This window comes from Oncorhynchus tshawytscha, unplaced genomic scaffold (genome assembly GCF_018296145.1).
Source record: "Oncorhynchus tshawytscha isolate Ot180627B unplaced genomic scaffold, Otsh_v2.0 Un_contig_8974_pilon_pilon, whole genome shotgun sequence".
NCBI classification, from domain to species: domain Eukaryota; kingdom Metazoa; phylum Chordata; class Actinopteri; order Salmoniformes; family Salmonidae; genus Oncorhynchus; species Oncorhynchus tshawytscha.
Genome location: NW_024609795.1, coordinates 430,001 through 439,005, shown reverse-complemented (window position 1 = coordinate 439,005; position 9,005 = coordinate 430,001). Strand labels below are relative to the sequence as shown.

The following is a 9,005-nucleotide window of genomic DNA, read 5'->3' as shown; positions in this document are numbered from 1 at the left end:
GGTCCCTGTCATTTCCTAAATTAATTTAGTAATTGAATAACAATAGACAAAAAGATAGGCATTTATATAGGTATATTTATAATAGTGCTATTTTCTCCCATCATCTCTAATAAACTGAACGCGAATGAATAGAAAATAAGCAAATGTCACTTATAAGACACCTAGACAACTAGAAACACGTTTGTTGAATATAAAGAAGTTAACGGGTTAAATATGAACACCAAATATGTGGCAAGGAGTTTTTTTTAAAGAAGCTCAGCAATTTCCTGTTTAAACTTGGGAAAACAGAGACGTGTCCAGTAACACAGATGCGTTAAAACATGCAAACCAATTGTCTCCTAACACATAAATATCCCTTATGATTTTCTGTATGGTTCATTGTAAGAGTTAAAGCGGGTTAAAGAAAACGGTATGTTCAGCGGGGAAGGAAAGAGACTTATTTTGAGAGGAGCTGAGGACTGACTGCCCATGGTGGATGGGCGGAGCAGCAAGCATGCGCTGAGCTGGCAGAGCCCGGGCTAGTCTGCTGCGCGCGAGGAGAGGGAGATCACGGGCTGGCTCGGGTCCTCTCAGACGGACGCGGGGAGACCACCTTACCAAACACGTCTCCTTGAGGACTAAATAGGCGAGAACAGAAAAGAGCAAGAGGGAGAGTGAGAGACAGGGAGAAATAGAAGAATAGAAAGCTATAAGGACAACACCTCCGTTTGTAACCACAGGGAGTCGGCATCTGGAAACATAACGAGCGAAGAAGACCCCCCCCCCGCGACATCTCTCGGCTCTGTATCTCCCAGCGCACCCCTCCTATAGCCTACTCCCTGGAGAACGACCACCCATTGAACACCCTAATTGACCAGCGTTGCCATTAAGCGATGCACTTTGAATCCAAGACGAAACCGAACGCGTAATTTTGATGCACATTTTACAACCAGTGATCTTAATTTTCCACAACGGAACAGTTTAGACTATGGATACAGTTTAGGGTGTTTAGCCTAAAATGAACGGGTTTCTGGCGACGAGAAATGATCTCATCCCCAGTAACTGACATCAACACTATACTATTATCTCGTATTGCTTGTGAAATAGTCGTATCGTCTTCGTTTTATTCCATTTTCCATTTTCTTTTTCAAACCAATGGTCTGGGAACGGACCGCCTCACTCGACACATACTATTGTATTTAGACGTGTCAGCTTCCTTTAGTGCTTTGAACGAGAACAACATTACAGAATTGCAAGGGGAAATTGCCATCGAGAGGCTTTTGCACAAACATACGGAGTGGAAAGTTTGTTGCCGGAGAGGGAATACATCGGAGACATCTCGGCCATATCCACGGGATTTTCCCCTAAGGTAAGCCCGTTGCCTTCAGCCTACAACTCCCCTATATCCTTCCCTCTATCCTTCTCTGTGTGTTGGGTTATTGTTACACTGGATGACATATAGGCGTTACATAATTTGCACGGGCAGTTCGTTCCCGTATGGTATATTTGATGTTTGTAAATGTGGTCTTGTGTGTCCGAGATAGTCGGTGAAATGTGAAATGGGCAGAGTTCAAGGAGGACAGGGCGGACTGACCTAATTTCTGAGTCCACAGCGGTGCGCCAGCCCTGCTCCGTTGTCCAGAGCCGCCGCTGCTCCCCCTGGACTGCCTGTCATATCTTTATACACTGGCCATGGCGTAGGCCTACGTGCACCGCCAGCGTCTGTGATTTACAAAGACACCGTGTCATTCCTCATATTCATAGGGACACGACATGTCTGCTTGACAGTCACACCCAACAAAAAGTAGAATTCCCCCAGAAACACATTTTCAGAGCGCGCATGACAAGCGAGGCCTTACTCTCCTTGTGGGGTTGCGTCGCCTCAAATAGTGAAGCCATATGCGCGGGGCATGTCAAGGATTTCAGTTCTGCGCGATGATGGAATGGAGTCAGATTCAGAACCAGAAGCAGAACACTATCGGTATTATTTCTACCATTACATCAGTTTACTGTGATACATTATCAATATTCAAAGCCCTAAACAAAAACATGCTATTGCAAACCCTAAAGACTCAATGTTCTCTCATAACAGCAGGTGAACAAACAACACTGGGATCCAATAACGGCACTGTCATGAAATATCACCATTGTTATGTTGCCAGTTCCCAATTTAACAAAACATAATTCAGAGTTGCTCTCAAGGGCCAAGCACCCAAACCAATAGCAGACCAGGACAGCTACACTGTACTGGGCAATGGGGCAGCAGATGATCTGTGTGGGCAGAAGCCTGGATAAAGAGGCTATTTTCCTCCAATTAAGCAATTGCTCTGTCCCTGGCCTAATGGTGTGCACATTTGGAGCTCGGGGAGCAGGTTTGGGACAGAGCCTCTCCCGATTGGCTGCCTCCCATTGTCCCAGATGAGGCCAGGGGAAAAGGGCGAAGGCCTGCCAAGGCAGAATACAGTTAACCAACCCATGAGGAGGCCTGATCATTATAAAACATTACATTATGAACCCAGGCACACTCTTACTTTCTGAGGGGGTTGGATTGGAGGGGGTGGATTGGAGGGGGTTGGTTGGGGGGTTGGTTGGAGGGGTTGGTTAGGGGGTTGGTTGGAGGGGTTGATTGGAGGGGGTTGGTTGGGGGGTTGGTTGGGGGCTGGATGAAAGTTTGAATGTTTTCAAGGGGTTGGCATTTTTGAATATGTTTCTTGTGTGTGTGTGTGTGTGTGTGTGTGTGTGTGTGTGTGTAGCCTACTGTGTGTCAAACAGACAGTGAGTATAATATATATATATAAATATATATATGTATATATGAGACTCACTGGAGGGAGGTCTGGCTGGGGGCCCACTGGAGGTTTTGGGGAAGAAGAACAGGAAGAGAAGGGGATATTGACTCTCCTAGAGAGTTGCCTCCCATCCAAGCCGCCTGGCCATTATTTCATCCATAATACTGCTGTGAACTATGAGACTATGTGTGAGGGCCGTATTCCAGGTGCTCTTCACATTTACATAGACACAGGCACATGCATGTGTTCACACACATGAAGACACAGAAAAACACACATACGCATGAACGCATGCACATCCAAACAGGAACACACGCACGAACGCACACACACACACACACACACACACACACACACACACACACACACACACACACACACACACACACACACACACACACACACACACACACACACACACACACACACACACACACACACACACACACACACACACACACACACACACACTAGACGTCGACCGATTATGATTTTTCGACGCCGATACCGATTATTGGAAGACCAAAAAATGCCGATACCGATTAATCGTCCGATTTTAAACTTTTATTTGTAATAATGACAATTACAACAATACTGAATGAACACTTATTTGAACTTAATATAATACATTAATAAAATCAAGGTAAGAAGTTTTAGGTTGTAGTTATTATAGGAATTATAGGACTATTTCTCTCCATACCATTTGTATTTCATATACCTTTGACTATTGGATGTTCTTATAGGCCCTTTAGTATTGCCAGTGTAACAATATAGCTTCCGTCCCTCTCCTCGCCCCTACCTGGGCTCGAACCAGGAACACATCGACAACAGCCACCCTCGAAGCATCGTTACCCATCGCTCCACAAAAGCCACGGTACTTGCAACCGGAAGGTTGCAAAAACGAATCCCCGAGCTGACAAGGTACAAATCTGTCATTCTGCCCCTGAACAAGGCAGTTAACCCACCGTTCCTAGGCCACCATTGAAAACAAGAATGTGTTCTTAACTGACTTGCGTAGTTAAATAAAGGTGTAAAATAAAATAAAATCGTCCAAATCGGTGTCCAAAAATACAGATTTCCGATTGTTATGAAAACTTGAACTCGGCCCTAATTAATCTGCCATTCCGATTAATCGGTCAACCTCTAACACACACCCACCCACCCACCCACCCACCACACACACACACACACACACACACACACACACACACACACACACACACACACACACACACACACACACACACACACACACACACACACACACACACACACACACACAACTCTGTTTAACCAATCAGCTGATGAGTGACAGACTGAGAGATGACTGATCAGTTCTCCTGAGGGTTAGTGGTTTTCATCAGACAGCAGCATGGTTAGCCAGCATGGTAATGATTTTCCCACTCACTACAGTATTCATTGCTGCTCTCTGTGAGGCAGTCAGTGAGTCGGTCAGTCTGGCCACAGGCCAGATGTCCACTGATGTCCAGCTGTGTATCTCTGTGGTGGTGATCCTATTCCAAGGTCTCACACCTCAATAGTGTGTGTGTGTGCATGCTCTTGTTAGTGTCTGTGTGTGCACACATTTGTCTGTGTGTGTGCTTTTGTAGTTGTGAGTGTGTGTATACACAGAGCATTCTGCCTAGCGCTGTGCATAGTTTTGTCCTGCCTGCATGCTTGGCCAGATGTGGATAGCTTGGACAGCTGTGTGAGGCAACAGTTGGTGCTGTACAGCTCTTCCTGGTTTGGAACCACAGGTTTGACACGGGTACTTTAATGGTCTAGTCCACCACTGAGCTGCAGTCTTTCTCTGGTCCAGTCATACAATAAGGCTCAGTCCCAATGTCCACCCTAAAAGTCCACGTGCATTTGAAGTCGGAAGTTTACATACACCTTAACCAAATATATTTAAACTCATTTTTTCACAATTGCTGACATTTAATCCTAGTAAAAATCCCCTGTCTTAGGTCAGTTATGATCACCACTTTATTTTTAGAATGTGAAATGTCAGAATTATAGTAGAGAGAATTATTTATTTCAGCTTTGATTTCTTTCACCACATTCCCAGTGGGTCAGAAGTTTACATACACTCAATTTGTATTTGGTAGCATTGCCTTTAAATTGTTTAATTTGGGTCAAAGTTTTGGGTAACCTTCCACAGGCTTCCCACAATAATTTGGGTGATTTTTGGCCTATTCTTCCTGACAGAGCTGGTGTAACAGAGTCAGGTTTGTAGGCCTCCTTGCTCGCACACACTTTTTCAGTTCTTCCCACAAATTGTCTATAGGATTGATGTCAGGGCTTTGTGATGGCCACTCCAATACCTTGACTTTGTTGTCTTTATGCCATTTTGCCACAACTTTGGAAGTATGCTTGGGGTCATTGTCCATTTGGAAGACCCATTTGCGACCAAGCTTTAACTTCTTGACTGATGTCTTGAGATGTTGCTTCAATATATCCACATCATTTTCCATCCTAATGATGCCATCTATTTTTGTGAAGTGCACCAGTCCCTCCTACAGCAAAGCACCTCCACAACATGATGCTGCCACCCCCGTGCTTCACGGTTGGGATGGTGTTCTTCGGCTTGCAAGCCTCCCCCTTTTTCCTCCAAACATAACAATGGTCATTATGGGCAAACAGTTCTATTTTTGTTTCATCAGACCAGAGGACATTTCTTCAAAAAGTACGATCTTTGTCCCCATGTGCAGTTGCAAACCGTAGTCTGGCTTTTTTTATGGCGGTTTTGGAGCAGTGGCTTCTTCATTGCTGAGCGGCCTTTCAGGTTATGTCGATATAGGACTTGTTTTACTGTGGATGTAGATACTTTTGTACCTGTTTCCTCCAGCATCTTCACAGGGTCCTTTGCTGTTGTTCTGGGATTGATTTGCACTTTTCACACCAAAGTGCGTTCATCTCTAGGAGACAGAATGCATCTCCTTCCTGAGCGGTATGACGGCTGGGTGGTCCCATGTACTTGCGTGCTATTGTTTGTACAGATGAACATGGTACCTTCAGGCGTTTGGAAATTGCCCCCAAGGATGAACCAGACTTGTGGAGGTCTACAATTTTTTTCTGAGGTCTTGGCTGATTTCTTTTGAATTTCCCATGATGTCAAGCCAAGAGGCATTGAGTTTGATAGTAGGCCTTGAAATACATCCACAGGTACACCTCCAATTGACTCAAATGATGTAAATTAGCCTATCAGAAGCTTCCAAAGCCATGACATAATTTTCTGGAATTTTCCAAGCTATTTAAAGGCACAGTTAACTTAGTGTATGTTAACTTCTGACCCACTGGAATTGTGATACAGTGAATTATAAGTGAAATAATCTGTCTGGTAACAATTGTTGGAGGAATTGTCCTAACCGACTTGTCCTAACTGACTTGCCAAAACTGTAGTTTGTTAACAAGAAATTTGTGGAGTGATTGAAAAACAAGTTTTAATGACTCCAACCTAAGTGTATGTAAACATCCAACTTCAACTGTAGTATGAGGAGTCTATTGGGAACTTTAGCAGTGTGCTTTGCTAGTACAGCGTGCTAGTTGGAACATAGCCTTTAGGAAGCTTGCCTTAGACAGTCAACTAAGAGTGTCAATGAAGGTTTAGTCTGCAAGCATACATTATGTACTGTAGATGTACTCAGTTTATTAGGTACACCAATCTAGTACTGGGTCAGACCCCCCTTTGCCTCCAGAACAGCCTGAATTCTTCAGGGCATGGAAATGTTGCTAAATTGGTATCAAGGGACCTAACATGTGCCAGGAAAACATTCCCCACAACATTACACCTCCGCCACCAGCCTGTACCGTTGACACCAGGCAGGATGGGGCCATGGACTCACGCTGCTTACGCCAAATCCTGACTCTGCTGTCAGCATGACGCAACAGGAACTGGGATTCGGCGGATCAGGCAATGTTTTTCCACTCCTCAATTGTCCAGTGTTGGTGATCATGTGCCCACTGGAGCCGTTTCTTCTTGTTTTTAGCTGATAGGAGTGGAACCCTGTGTGGATGTCTGCTGCAACAGCCCATCTGTGACAAGAACCAACGAGTTGTGCGTTTGAAGATGCCATTCTGCACACCACTGTTGTACTGCGCCATTATTTGTCTGTTTGTGGCCCGCCTGTTAGCTTGCGCGATTCTTGCCATTCTCCTTCGACCTCTCATCAACGAGCTGTTTTCGCCCACAGGACTGCCGATGATGAATTTTTTTTGTTTGTCTCACCATTCTCAGTAAACCCTAGACTGTCATGCTTGAAAAGCCCAGGAGGCCAGTGAGTGAGTACTCCTGTAGTGAGTACTCCTGTAGTGAGTACTCCTGTAGTGAGTACTCCCATCTGGGCATGGTGTTGTGCAGTATGTGGTACCCCTCCACATCCAGAGTTTTATGCCATATGATCCCACCCTGCACCACCACCGCAGCTCTGAAGTCAGGCCCTAGGGCGCCCTTCACCCTCTGAGGGCAGACAGCTGCACTGTGGGAAAATAAGGCGTGTCCTGATGGATGGATCATCATGCCCCTGGCCTGTATCATAGACAGCCAACCAAGAGACATGTTGTTGGGTATAACCACATAGACAGCCAACCAAGAGACATGTTGTTGGGTATAACCACATAGACAGCCAACCAAGAGACATGTTGCTGGGTATAACTACATAGACAGCCAACCAAGAGACATGTTGTTGGGTATAACCACATAGACAGCCAACCAAGAGACATGTTGTTGGGTATAACCACATAGACAGTCAACCAAGAGACATGTTGTTGGGTATAACCACATAGACAGTCAACCAAGAGACATGTTGTTGGGTATAACCACATAGACAGCCAACCAAGAGACATGTTGTTGGGTATAACCACATAGACAGCCAACCAAGAGACATGTTGTTGGGTATAACCACATAGACAGCCAACCAAGAGACATGTTGTTGGGTATAACCACATAGACAGCCAACCAAGAGACATGTTGTTGGGTATAACCACATAGACAGCCAACCAAGAGACATGTTGTTGGGTATAACCACATAGACAGCCAACCAAGAAACATGTTGCTTGGTTTAACCACATAGAACTATAAGGCTTTCTTTTTTTGGGACAAGCTAAGAAATGCACACTAAAAATGAATGTAAGAGATATATTTCCCCCAGATTATGTATGTTGGTAGGATATAAATCATATAGCAGTCCTGACTTCTTTTGGCCAGAATATAAATTCCTACTAAAGAGAATGGAAGAGCCATGGTTCCCCAAGATGACAGGCAAGAGGTAAAGAATATTAGGCTCATCATTCAACAATAACCTACACACAGCAAAATATCAAAATCAATAGAAACCACATTCCTGTTGTTGAAAGTACCAACAGATGCTAGAACCTTGAGAATGGTTTACCAAGAAAAAACGTCCAAACGGACTCATTCAAGTTAAAAAGGAGTAGAACGTCCAAACGGACTCATTCAAGTTAAAAAGGAGTAGAACGTCCAAACGGACTCATTCAAGTTAAAAAGGAGTAGAACGTCCAAACAGACTCATTCAAGTTAAAAAGGAGTAGAACGTCCAAACAGACTCATTCAAGTTAAACAGGAGTAGAACGTCCAAACAGACTCATTCAAGTTAAAAAGGAGTAGAACGTCCAAACGGACTCATTCAAGTTAAAAAGGAGTAGAACGTCCAAACAGACTAATTCAAGTTAAAAAGGAGTAGAACTTCCAAACAGACTAATTCAAGTTAAAAAGGAGTAGAATGTCCAAACAGACTAATTCAAGTTAAAAAAGGAGTTGGAGCACTCATCAAAAAAGGCAGAGATTGATTTCTTATTGCTCACTTTAATCCACTAGAACCTGCACCACTGAAATGAATCCAGGTAAAACAACCAAAGAGAACTGTTAGCCGAGCGCTTTTAAGGCTCTCACACATCTCACCAAATGTGGATCTACCGTTTATCTTCAGATCGTTCAGCCAGCTGTGTTTTAGGGACCACCTGCTGTAGACGTCAGACTGCCGTCATTTTTCACGCGATTCTACAAGTTAAATTGGTGCGCACTCGTTTCGCAAATTACATTCAGAGGTGCTAAGTACTCTGAGCCAGCAGATGCTATTGGTGTGTCTGAGCATTTACTCTGTGGCTTGTTTAAACTTTCAGTGTCACAGCCACTGCTTGGAGAATGGAGAGCCCAGTTAGACACTCTGGGACTGCGTGTGTCTGATTTAATATCTCAGTGGGATGCCAATAGCAGCC

General features: G+C 44.4%; 1 protein-coding gene across 2 annotated transcripts in view; it reads left to right on the top strand.

The window, feature by feature from the left end:
* Positions 1-304: 304 nt before the first annotated feature.
* The window catches only part of glis2b (GLIS family zinc finger 2b), a 63,166-nt gene continuing 54,465 nt past the window's right edge, over positions 305-9,005 (top strand). The window contains exon 1 of one of the 2 annotated variants that reach the window (XM_042318219.1): positions 305-1,348. The gene's annotated coding sequence lies outside the window, so the exon portion shown is untranslated. The remainder of the gene's footprint in view (positions 1,349-9,005) is intronic. The other variant, XM_042318220.1, reaches the window with a different exon arrangement.